Source organism: Mus pahari, chromosome 14, assembly GCF_900095145.1.
Source record: "Mus pahari chromosome 14, PAHARI_EIJ_v1.1, whole genome shotgun sequence".
Classification (NCBI taxonomy): Eukaryota; Metazoa; Chordata; class Mammalia; order Rodentia; family Muridae; genus Mus; species Mus pahari.
In genome coordinates, this window is record NC_034603.1 from 57,217,127 (window position 1) to 57,229,966 (window position 12,840).

The window sequence follows — 12,840 nt, forward strand, 5'->3', positions numbered from 1 at the left end:
AGAGAGAGAGAGAGAGAGAGAGAGAGAGAGAGAGAGAGAGAGAGAGAGTTCTAACCTAGCAACAGCATTATGGATCTTCGCAAAGCTCTGCTCAGGTACTCTGTGTGTCACACGATTGCTTAGCTGCTGTTTCGGTGACTTCAGATATAATTTCAAACTCTGATTAGACGCCCCTGTCTGATTTGTCATTTATTCCTGGAGACAAACCGCCCTCTAAATTTTGAATATGAGTCTCCAGTGAATCAGGAGACTGCCTCTTGGTCATAAGCAGAGAGATAGGGTGTTAATTTGGGGTTGGTCATGTCCTAAGATAATAGGCAAGACATCCTGTATTCGTGAAAAATCTTCCCCCTTTCTGGAGACATCCTGGCGCCTGCCAGCTCACTCTGACAAGTGGCGGGTGGTTTGGGAGCTGGGATTCGAGGTAAGAAAGTGACTCAGAAGGGGCTGAGGATGTATCTCAGTTGGTGGAAGGATTGCCTAACCTGCACTTCCCTCCTCAGGGCCCCACCAAACTGGGCATGGTAGTACACGTCTGTAATTCCAGCACTTGGGAGGTGAAGACAAGAGGATCAGAAGTTCAAGTTAACGTAGGGAGTTAGAAGCCATCCTGGGACACATAAGATGTTATCTTGAAAGAAAACTGTGACTCAGAAAACTAGACAACTTGGTGTCCCAAAGGAAGAGCTCACCTTGGCTTTCCACAGATGTCTTACTTCTCGACTCTTATTAGAGAGTTTAGAGCTCACAGTATCTCTAGAACGTTTATCCTTTTTTTTTTTTTTTAAAAAAAGCTTAGTTGAGGAGGTAGGGATGGAGGTATGTGCATGAATGTGCCTCGTTTGTGTGTGTGTGTGTGTGTGTGTGCGCGCGTGCGCGCGCGTGCAAGCATGCGTGTTCATGCTACAGTGCATACAGAGGAGGTCAGAAGACAACTTACAGAACTTGGTTCTTTCTCTTGTTCCACCCCAGGCACCCTGAGGATGGAACTCAGACCTTCAAGCTTAGGGCAAGGCCAGCACCTCAGCTGGGAGGCTGAACCATCTTGCTGACCCTATCCTCCCTTTCTGTCTTTGTCTATATCCATCTATGGAGCATTGCTATGAATAATCTAATTTGGAACTATCCCAGTCCAGGAGGGTGAGACAACTGTTTATTTTCCACCCAGGATTCAGGCTGTTCTTTTACATTTTAAAGCAAGTGATTTCCAGGTGAGAAGGCTGACCATGACATTTAGAAGGCTTTTTGACTTTAATATAGATTTACTTTGATTCCATCTGTTAAAGTCATGTGATTCTGAGTAATTCTGTCAAGATCAGAGACTACTGGATAAGTGGCTCAGTGGCTCTGTGGAGTGTGTCACAAGTTCTATCTTCAGTGTACCCCTAAGAGGATCTGACAAGATGTCTCTCTTCATAGTAGCATAACTTCTGGGAGTGTGCTGAACATCTAATCTAAAAATCAGAAGTCCAAAATGCCCCCAAACCTCACACATTTCGCATATAGATACAGCAGCAACAAGTGGAGAAGTCCATGCTGTTAAAACTATTAAAAATGTTGGATTAAACCACCTTCAGGTTACATGGCTAAGGTATATGAGAAACAAATGAATTTGTATTTAGACTTGCCTCAAAATCCTAGGATGCCTCATTCTCTGTGTAGAACTGTTTCAAAAGCCAAAATCTGAGACACATTTTAGTCCCAAGCATTTGGGGTAAATGGTAATTAATCTGCACTCAATGTTAGGCCAGTGGGTCCAGGTCCTTGGCAAAGGCGCTGCAGGGCTCCTCCAGTCCCTAATCTATTTTTCAATGGGTATTTATTCATGCCCTTAGCATAGTAGATACACTGTGTCACACAACTGCATGTTACCCACAGGTGTAAGATCCCTAGTGCACCTTAGAAACAGTATCCTTTTCTGAGCATCCTGGATGCACCTTAGGAACAGTATCCTTTTCCTGAGCTTCCTGGATGTAGTTTAGAAACAGTATCCTTTTCCTGAACTTGCTTAATCTCTCTGGCTTAATGTCACCTTCCCTCCCTACTTGCAGTCAGCCTTACAGTCATTTTGAATGTTTTGGTTCCTTAGCTATGCCAGATGTTTTCTTAACACCAGGCCTTTGCACAGGATGTTCTGACTGGAGGCTCAGCCCCTTTTTAATGGTTAACTCCTCTCCATCCTTGAAGTTCCAGCTTAAACCTCTTCTCTAGGTTTTCCTAAGCCTTGGGGTCCTTGCTCTGTAGTCCGAGATGTGACACCTGATGATCTCTCTCCCCATCGCTTTTTGTCGCACTAGTTGTGTATCTTCCATCTCCTTTGTATTGTAGAGCTTGAGTGACTCCCAGATCTCTTGTTCAATGCCGTGTCACAGTGTCTAGCAGAGTTCTAGACATGTGGAAGGCATTCGGTAAATGCACAGTGTTTCATCAACGTGCGTAGCATGTACTCGTTGAATATTGAATGAATAACTGAAAACCCCAGAAGAAGAACGGGAGGAGGCCTCAGGATGTGAAGATCTTGACATTTTCTTGGTCTGCCCTGTCTATGTCTTCTCGTCTTCTCACCAAGCACATGCACTGAAGATTTGCCTCCTCTGACTAATTCTTTTCAATTAATCTCAGCCCATACGGATCACACCCTCACTCTGTCCCCCACTCCCGAGCACTTTCACAGCATGTTCTTGCTTTTTTGTTCTCCAGATGTTTCCTGGGGTTTTGTGTCATGTCTACAAACTGGTATTCTCCGTAACTCCTAGCATAAGCCTGCAATTAGCAGATGCTTGATTCAACGAACAGCAGGCACTCAAATGGGGAGTTTCATGATCAGAGTCTTGTAGGAAGATGACTCTGGTTTGTGGGGGGATGGATGGCTTGGATGAGCCAGACTGAAAGGGGAGTTTACTAACGACTACAGCACAGACTCTGGATCTCAAAGCAGGCTTCTGCTCTCTTTCCCCCTCCCCTCCGCATCCTAACACCAGTGCCCTCATTGGGAACACCATGAACGTTCCCTCCTTTCTCAGAACGTCCCTCCACCCAGTTCCACCCCCACAGTCCTCTTCCTTGCTTAGGTTGTCATCATGCCTCACTGATTCTATTAAACTGTCCTTTGAAGAAAGAGATGACAATTTTATTTTCCCTCCTGCAGCCTTTGCAGCTCTTGGCCCATTGCCTTGCAGATAGCAACTGGTCAGTGAAATCTAAGAAAGGGAAGCCTTTATGAAGCTGGATGGTTGGAAGGGCATGAAGGAGAGTCAGGCTATCTTTCCAAAGAGAGAAGAGACATGTTTAATGACAGAGATGCAACTGACCATAGTACAGGTGTGGATGAATAAGCGTCATTCACAGGGTGTACATAGGAGACAGTTGGCCACTTCCTCCTGAGATGTGTAAGGATTAGTGAAAGAAGGCTGTACTATTATGTGCAGGAATGGAGACTCCTGAAGATTGGCAAGGAGAGGAGACCAAGGCACAGAGGCCCTTGGACTGTGGCAGGGCTGAGTAGTCCCTGGGACTAGACTGCAGTAAATAGTCACAGCTGAACTCATTAGAACGTGTTTCACAAAGCAGGCCTGGGGAGGACTTGATGCTGTGTTGAGTCTAGACTTCCTACTAGTAGTGATATGGATACCTGAGAAAACAAAACAAACAAACAAACAAACAAACAAAAAACCGCTAGGATAGTTGAGCAAGATTCCTCAGGTCTAGACTGGAGTAGAGTGAACCCAGAAACAGGGAGATGCTAGTGCTCAGGGCCTGTGACAAGTAAACTAAGATACAAGAGCAAGGTGCACTTAGAGGGATAGAGATGGACTCGTTGACAGAAAGAAGTTAAAAGGGTTTCAAAGTTCTAATCCACATGGGCTCATTTCTAGGAGATGCATTCAGGTCAGTTGGTGTATATGTTGGTTCTTAGGCCTCTGCCATACTGTTTCGGTTACTATGGCTCTGTGGTATGTTTGGAGATTGGGAATTGTGATGCCTCCAGCTTTTCTCCCCCTGTCCTTTGGGTTTCTTTGCATCTGTGTGAGTTTTGAGATTCTCCTCCTTCTCCTTCTCCTTCTCCTTCTCCTTCTCCTCCTCTTCCCTCCTCTTCTTCCTCCTTTTCCTTTTCCTCCATCTTTCTTCTCTTCTCCTCCTCTCCTCCCTCCTCCTCCCCTCTTCTTCTTCTTCTTCTTCTTCTTCTTCTTCTTCTTCTTCTTCTTCTTCTTCTTCTTCTTCTTCTTCTTCTTCTTCTTCTTCTTCTTTCTCTCTCTCTCTCTCTCTCTCTCTCTCTCTCTCTCTCTCTCCTTCTCCTTCTTCGAAAATGTCATTGGGATTTGATGAGGGTTGCCCTGAATCTGTTGATCTGTGTATACTATATGTATACATGGAAACACCACATTGAACTCATTCATCTGTACAAGTAAATCTGCCACAATAGAAAGAGAACAATATAAAAGGTTTAACCTACATATTAGCAGATGACAGAGATGCTGGTTATTGCAGGGCACACATGTGAGTATTGAAGGTACTGTGAGTATTCATGATTCAATCTGTGCACATTTCTTCAGATAGAGAAAGTGCAGGGGCAAGGAACCACTGCAATGCATCTTGGGTACTTTGCAAAGCAGTTAGTGTCTGATAAAGAACTCGGGCTAAGTAACATGGAGCTGCCTGGAGCAGCACACTGGGCCCTTTTGCTGGTGTTTTTGCCTCCTTTGTAGGGATAATGGTTGTCCTGGAAACAGACCATCCTCATCTAATTACCACAGCTTGCCTCTCCTCCCTGGAAATGTTTTAGCCCCAGGGAAAAAAAATCTAGAGTTTGGGAATGAAAGTCTGAGCTTTGGCCCCAGATCTGTTCCTCATGGGCTGGGTGACCTTGACAAGGGTTTTCTTATCATTGGGCTTTCGTTCTCACTCTTGTAGCAATAAATGAGTGAGTCGGACATGGAAAACTGAAAGACTCCTTTTAGTAGTCTGTCTTCTGCTTGGCAATGTGATGTCTAGAAGTTTGGAATGCTCGAGAGGTGAGGCCCGAACTTACCCGTATTACAAGCCAGTAATGTCCTCCATTCCTACAAAAAAATCCTGTCCATGTTTCAGAACATTCATACATCATGGCTAAAGGTCTGTCTGCCCCCAGGGCTAGTGACATGCGGTTTGTTTGTAAGACATAAATTTAAATTGATCACTCTTTGATGGCCATTTGAATAATTTTTCACTCTTTCTCCTTGTTCACCCTTTTCAATTTAGGGAGTGCCTTTTCATCAGAATCTCGAAATTAAATTATGAGAAGAAAGTGGCAGGTCCTTCCCTGTGGTCAGCAGAGAGGCTGCCCCAGCCCACTTCCCTTCTGTAATCTCTCGACCTTAGCACCCGATTGAGGCTCTTAAATAATGGGCTGTGTTTCTCTCCCCTCCCCCAAATAAAATGTGCCACTTATCAAAAACAGCTAAAGGGAGGGGAGATTAAAAATAAAATAAAAAAGAGAACTCCTTGGGGTGGATTCGAACATGCTTATTATGTGTGAAGTTGTCAGTAATGAATGCCATGCTCTGCCTCTTCCCCTCCCCCTGCCCTCTCTACTAATCCCCCAAAGAGAGAGAAGGGTTTTAGGGAGTTTCAGATAGACCTTTGTAAATCGTGCAGACTGTTTATGGGCATGCTCTTTCTTGATGATTTTGTTTTAAGCCCCAGATGACCTTTCAGAATAAAAGTAATGCCTTCCTAATACGCTGGGAACCCACTTGTGGAGTTTGCCCTTGTGTCTTGAGGAGCCCAGACACTGGACATTTAGAAAGATTCAGGCGGAGGTGGTTCCCCGTTCTTTTTCCGCTGCAGCCACCACACAGCGTTGATCTGGACCGGTCATGGGAGGTTTTTCCAGACTGGGGATTTTGAGAAGCGTGATTCTCTTAGGGAGGTTACAAACCCTTCCCTGACAGCTTTCCAAGAATGGCTCTGTGCGCCTCTCCAGCAGCCTCCCAGCTCCAGCTGCAGCTCCGACGACGACGACGTGATAATCAGAGTCCCTGAACTCCTGAAAAGTCTTCTTGTTCTGCCTGCCACCCTCTCCGTCGTCGTTAGAATTCTCCAGCTATGAATCCCCTATTGTCTGCAGGAGCCCAGGATCCCCACACCATGCAGAGGCAGGAATGCGAGCCTCCTCGGTCTGGCTCTCCGCACAACCTTACCCCGCAGGTCACAAAGCCCCATTTATACACAGCTCCCAAGTTTTTATCATAACTCTTTATCGACTCAGCCCCATATATCCTCCAGGGTAGTCCAGAGACGTTTGGTAATGAAGCCCATTTATCCTCATTTTCTCAATTGGCACACTTAAAATTCCAATATTTATGTTCACACTGTCTTAATTTTGGATGTCAAAGATAGTCTGGTAGACAAGGAGCATTGCCTACGGAGAACTGACCTCACGGAGAAGTTCACCAGAACCCCAATCCATAATGAGGTTTGCCACAGCACCAATCACAAATAGTTGCCATTTACAGCTTGGTTAAAAAAAAAAAAAAAAAAGTCACGTCAGTCTAATGCATTTTGTGTGCCACCCAGAAACTGTGCCCAAGTCTCACACTTTACAAAATAGGATTAGCCATTCCTTGATGAGGAAATCAAGGTTCAGAGAGATTAACTAGCTTGGTTATGTGCACTTAGGGGCTGAGCTGAGACTCAAACCCAGGTCTCCTTCCGCAAAGCTCCTGGCATTTCTACCTCACGCCTTGGCCTCTTATCACAGATGCCGTCCGTGAGTAAGCAGACTCATTCCTCATCCCAGATGTATTAAGAATTTTGAGCTTGGGGCTGTTACTCTCCTTTGGCAAGTTGAGCTATGAGTTTGGCTCTGATGAGCCTTGCACAGGATAAGGGCAGATTGGGAACCAGAAGCATATATTTCACCTGTCAATAGGTGGCAGTATTCACCTAAATCTCTCCAAGAGGAGTCAGCCCAGGTTGCTTTGCCTACCACCACCCCCCCAAGGCCATCTATGTTCTGTGATGTACCAGCTTTGGTCATGATGAATTGGGTGTGCGACAAATTGGGTGCTAACTGGGACTCAAGCAGGACTGGGACTTTAGTGGGGTTACCGTAAAGGACTGTAGTCCCTACAAAGGTGTGGAATCCCTTTCCCTTTGAGCTACTCACTATGACTGGCAGTTCAAAGTCAAAGATGATTACTGTGTCTTTGCCCACTTTAAAAAAAAAATCATATACAGAGTTCTCAAGTAATTTATGGATAAAATGGTGAATGTCCTAGGATCAGATCATTCATAAGCAGGGGTTGGGGGTGGGTGGGAGTGGGGCCCTGTGGGGGTGGGGTTGTTCAGATGAAGATAAGAACAAAATGAACAGGTTGCCTGGTTCCAACTTCTCCAAGCCTATGTCATGCCTGCCAAATCCCAGGTTTGTCAGCAGGTATGTAAGTCAGCCCACACAGGTGAAAATGGTCAAGACCAAGAGTTAAAATATACATGAATAGGAAAGGAACTCTGAGTTTTATGTAGAGACTTTCTCTCTCTCTCTCCTCTCTCTCCCTCTCTTTCTCCTGACCCCCACCCCCGTTTTTTTAATAAAGAAAATGTCAATGTCTAAAGTAAGTACAGTTAAAAGTATTAGTTCAGAGTCAATTTTTATCTTCTGGCTGGCACCTGGAGCCTTTTCCCGTAGAGCTTAGTGTTCTGAAGTCAAGAGAGCAGGTGCTGTGGCAGATGGGAAGGGTAAGAAAAAAGGCTGGGAGAGCCTTAGTACATTTCTGCCCTGCCTTCTCCACTTTCAGTTGGGATGCTTAGAACTGAACATTTAGTGGCTAGTGGAGTCCACTGTCATGGAAGCAAGGCCTTGACTCAAGTTAGAGTCTCAGGAGACCATCCTCACTTAGACAAACTCTGACTGACTGGTGTTATCTGGAAGGTGTTCTGCCTACGCACAGGACAGTAATTCATATCTCTTTTATGGATCAAGTGACTTTCCCTCTCTAGTTGAAGTATCTGTGACTCAGTTAGCACTCTCACTTGTAGCTGCTTTTATAAAAAAAATACTTAGGGTCTGTCTACCTTCCATACTGGATTGGAACCTCCCTGAGGCAGGGCTCAACCTTTGTCAACTTTTGACTCCCCCTCAATCTTGTGCATGGTAGATGAATATATATATATATATATATATATATATATATATATATATATATATATGAATAGAATTCAATAAACCCGAGGCAAATATTCTACTTTCTCATCTATTTTTTTAAGAAAGAAATACAGCTTAGCTGTTGGACTTGACACATGGGCCACAGTTCTGATGTTTTTCACGTGATAGTCCATTTCAAGCAGCATTTGTGACCATGCCCTCTCTTGTCCAAAGCCACCTCACCCCCACCCACTAGAACCAATAATTAACTAATTTTGTGTCATTTATACATTGTCCCAGACATATGAGGGGTAAATACCGAGGCTGGCGCAAAGGTTGTTCCAAGGACACGCTGTGACCCCTGTGGTATCTATCACTCCAATTCCTGCTTTTTGTGGTTTACAGACACGCTCCAAACAAAAAGCCGAACACGACAATGCTGTTTCCCCAACGTCTGCGGTCATTGTTTGCCATATTAGGGCAAAGATAAGCACAAAAGGAGACAGCTTTCTTTAAAAGCTCACAAAATTGCACCCAACCTATTAGGCATATCAGGATAGACCAGTGTGCTAGTAAACAATTTACCCAGCTGAATGTCCTGGGCTCAATGATGCTGTCAGCAGCAACAGCCCAGCTGTAGATTGTCTAATGGGTGTTGAATGGGCTGGATATTCATACCCTTGCCAGCCTCATCCATAGCCATGGTGAGAAACATGAGGTGGCCAGGTCCCTGGGACAACTGTAACTGGAAACCAGGAGGCAAGAGCATTCCCCGTTGATAGTCTGGTTCCTGCTGGAACCTCTCCCCTCCTGCAACTTCAATCTGTCATCTTAAGAAAGAAAGCCAGATAAAAAGAAAGGATGGAAGGAAGGAAGAAAGGAAAGAAAGAAAGAAAGAAAGAAAGAAAGAAAGAAAGAAAGAAAGAAAGAAAGAAAGAGAAAGGAAGGAAGGAAGAAAGAAAGAGGAAGGAAGGGAGGAAGGAAGGAAGGAAGGAAAGAAAGAAAGAAAGAAAGAAAGAAAGAAAGAAAGAGGAAGGAAGGGAGGAAGGAAAGAAAGAAAGAAAGAAAGAAAGAAAGAAAGAAAGAAAGAAAGAAAGAAAGAAAGAAGGAAGGAAGGAAGGAAGGAAGGAAGGAAGGAAGGAAGGAAGGAAGGAAGACAGAGGAAGGGAGGGAGGAAGGAAGGAAGCAAAAAAGGAAAGAAAAAGAGCCATGATGCAGAATGAGAGTTTGGTGGTTCAGACTCTAACCCTCCAGGTAAATACTTCTCAGTAGGCTTCCCAGCTTTTCCTAAACACAAAACAACCAAGCAAACTGGAACAGCTTGCTAGGTGTCACACCTCCCAGGAACACAAAGGAGAAGGCAGCAGAGCTGTTCATCTGCCTAAGACTCTAACAGGTTGATTTGTAGCATCTCTGGACAGCCACCCAAGTCTTCTGAAAGATTTTCTTCTTACTTCTTTCACATCTTCAGCCTTCTTTTCTATTGAGAGGGGATCGAGGGATGCTCTCTGAAGGTCCACGTGCAGTGCTCACAAGGCCATGAAGCCAGGAGACTGATGGGGCATGTCCACCAGAAGGGCACCTCTGTCCAGATGATTTTATTTCTTCCAAGCTATTCCTGATTTTGCACTGATGTGTGACCACTTCTGCCCCAGCAGGGTACTTAAATATGCTTGGAATAACTTCCATATCAGGATCATGAATGTTTGCTTGAGAATAAATAAACCAAGTACTGTGGGCATGTTATTAGCACCCCGTCATCTCTCTCCGTGTTGTCTTTGATAAGCTAACAAGATGTCCCTGATGATGGCACTGAGAACACAGGGGCAGCCCAGCCTTTGGCGGTGCTTGGTGAGCCCCTTGGAAGTGTGGTGGTGATTTCACAGGAATGTGGGGGAGTTTTGAAGACTAGTCAATTCACAGAGAAAACCTCTGATGACCCAGAAATAGTTCTGTTCAGGGTTTGGGTCCAGCCTTATGTTGAATTCTTTCTAGGGTCCTAAGACTGAATAGGAGAAAGACTACTTCAGCCCTAGGTGGACTGATACATACATACATACATACATACATACATATATACATACATACATACATATATACATACATACATATATACATACATACATACATACATACATACACTTAAAAAAATTCTCCTCACCCTTTCCCAGGCCCTCTTCCTCACTCACTAAAGAGCCTGAGTGATCCTTAGCTGGCCTGTGACCCATTTCCTGCCAAATCACTTACCTTGTAACCCTCACAAGGAACGTTTCATCTGTTTGGCAAACTGCAACACCTCCTAAGCTGACTGATCCTTCGTTCACTTGACACTGGAGGTGGAACCTCGACAACCTTTCTCACAGCAGGGATTCAGTGTGCTTGGAGGAGGTGCTAGGAAGATGCTTGTATGTGCATATTCAAACTCAAGAGTGGAGTGGAGCCCTTGGCCTTCGATGGAACCTGGTGATTATAAAGGCAGTCCACCCTATCTGTTCAGTACCCCACGGCGAATGCCTCGACCCACATTAGGATCGCTCTAAGCCGAAAGGAAGAACTTCTCTGGGTTTTTTCTAAGCTGTTCAAATGTCAAGGATGTCTGGCTTAAAGCACACAGAGGCAAAGAGGTGTGTGGTGAGCTTGAGGAGGGGAAATAAAAGCAAAGGGAAAAAGTAAAGTTAGGGAAACGTGCATTTGAGAAAGCTTGAGGGCTCCGTCTCTTTTCATTTTGGCCTCTCTGTTATCCCTGTAGGATGCTCCTCCCCAGAGAGCAAAGCAGTGGATAGAGTCAGAGGTTAGTGGTCTTCACTGCATTCACCATCTGGAGAGGGAAGCCAAGATTTCACTGAGAGAGGATGGAGATGACGATAGAGATGCTTCCGAGTGCACTGACATCCTAGCCACAGACTCTCCTAGTCCTCAGTCCTCAGTCCTCAGTCCTCAGTCCTCAGTCCTCAGTCCTCAGTCCTCTGTCCTCTGCCCTCAATCCTCTGTCCTCTGTCCTCTGTCCTCTGTCCTCTGTCCTCAGTCCTCAGTCCTCAGTCCTCAGTCCTCTGGCTTCAGCCCTCAGTCCTCAGTCCTCAGTCCTCAGTGCTCAGTCCTCAGTCCTCTGGCCTCAGCCCTCAGTCCTCAGGGCTCAGTCCTCAGTCCTCTGTCTTCAGTGCTCAGTCCTCAGTCCTCAGTGCTCAGTCCTCAGTCCTCAGTCCTCAGTCCTCTGTCCTCAGTCCTCAGTCCTCAGTGCTCAGTTCTCAGTCCTCTGTCCTCAGTCCTCAGTGCTCAGTCCTCAGTGCTCAGTCCTTAGTCCTCAGTCCTCAGTGCTCAGTCCTCAGTCCTCAGTGCTTGCTCTACCAGACATGAAGTGAGCCATTCATTCCAATTGCTCCTTCACTGCAGTGACAAGGAAGCTGAGGGCTTTCGTATGGCCCTTGCATCTCTAGAGAGCATTTGCTTCTCTGAGCAGAAAAACAAAACCTCCGGCACATGTTCACCATCTCCCCCCATATGTGAGTGAGAGGATCAAGCATCCAGAAGCAGTCCCAACTCATCAAGTAACTATGGAGCTCACTGCACCACGGCATAAAAGCAGGAGGAACCATAGCTGCTTTAACTGATCGAATTAAACTCAAACAGGCCAAAGAGAGATGCACGTGGCCCAGTGAAACACATTTTCACTTGGACAAGAAGAGCTTGGTTTGTGGTTGGCAGCACGGAGAGCCAGAAATCTTGCAGTCAGACCTGACAGCCCTAGACATTGTGCAAGGACCCAAGAGTTAAAGAGAGAGAGTTTTGAAATCTGTATTTTATTTTTTAAAAGGAAAGAACAAGAGCTCTATCGATTTAACCTAAAATCACCCTTATTTTCTTCCCTTTGAATCTATAGTTCCATCTATTGCACTGTTAAGAGGCCTCAAGTTTCAGGATATTGTGGAACACTACAGAGGAAGGCCACCTAATCTGGAGATTGATCACGTGAAAAGAAACCATTTAAAGCCAGGAGAGGGAAGAGATTCCAGTTTGCTAGTCACTAGACATGGATCTTTGTCAGGTCACTCGATCTGATATTTAATGTTGTTTGTTTGTCTGTTTGTTTGAGACAGGGTTTCTCTGTATAGCCTTGGCTGTCCTGGACTCCCTTTGTAGACCAGGCTGGCCTTGAACTCACAGAGCTCTGCCTGCCTCTGCCTTTCGAGTGCTGAGATTAAAAGTGTGTGCCACCACACCAGACCAAAGTTCATATTTTTTGGATGGAATTATTAGTGATCACCTCGCAGAAGGATTGAGTACACTGGGGAGATGACTCAGTGGGGAAAGTGTTGGCCAGAGCAAAAAGCATAGGAGCCTAAGGTCAGATCCTCAGAACCTATGGAAGCCAGAGATGGGGGAGGGAGGGTCAGTGCACTCTGGTGAGATGGGGTATAGAGGCTGGAGAATCCCTTGGGAGTCCCAGCCGGCCTGCCTGCCCCATGTAGGAGGAACAAACAAAAGCAGCAAAACAAATGAAGCCCAAGAAACCCTCAAGAGATCTTGGCCCAAACACGGTGGAGGGAAGGACTAAAGGCTTGAGGGTGTCTCTGGCCTTGATATGCATGCAGTGACACTCTTAAGTGTATACGCTCACACACAAACACACACACATACCACATCACACACATACCACACATCACACACACACACACACACACACACACCACATCACACACATACCACACACACACACA

The 12,840-nt window shown here is 45.5% G+C and overlaps 1 protein-coding gene across 1 annotated transcript in view; it reads right to left on the minus strand.

The window, feature by feature from the left end:
* Ankfn1 (ankyrin repeat and fibronectin type III domain containing 1) overlaps nucleotides 1-12,840 on the minus strand; it is a 308,072-nt gene that overhangs the window by 149,172 nt on the left and 146,060 nt on the right. The gene's annotated exons all lie outside the window — the stretch shown is intronic.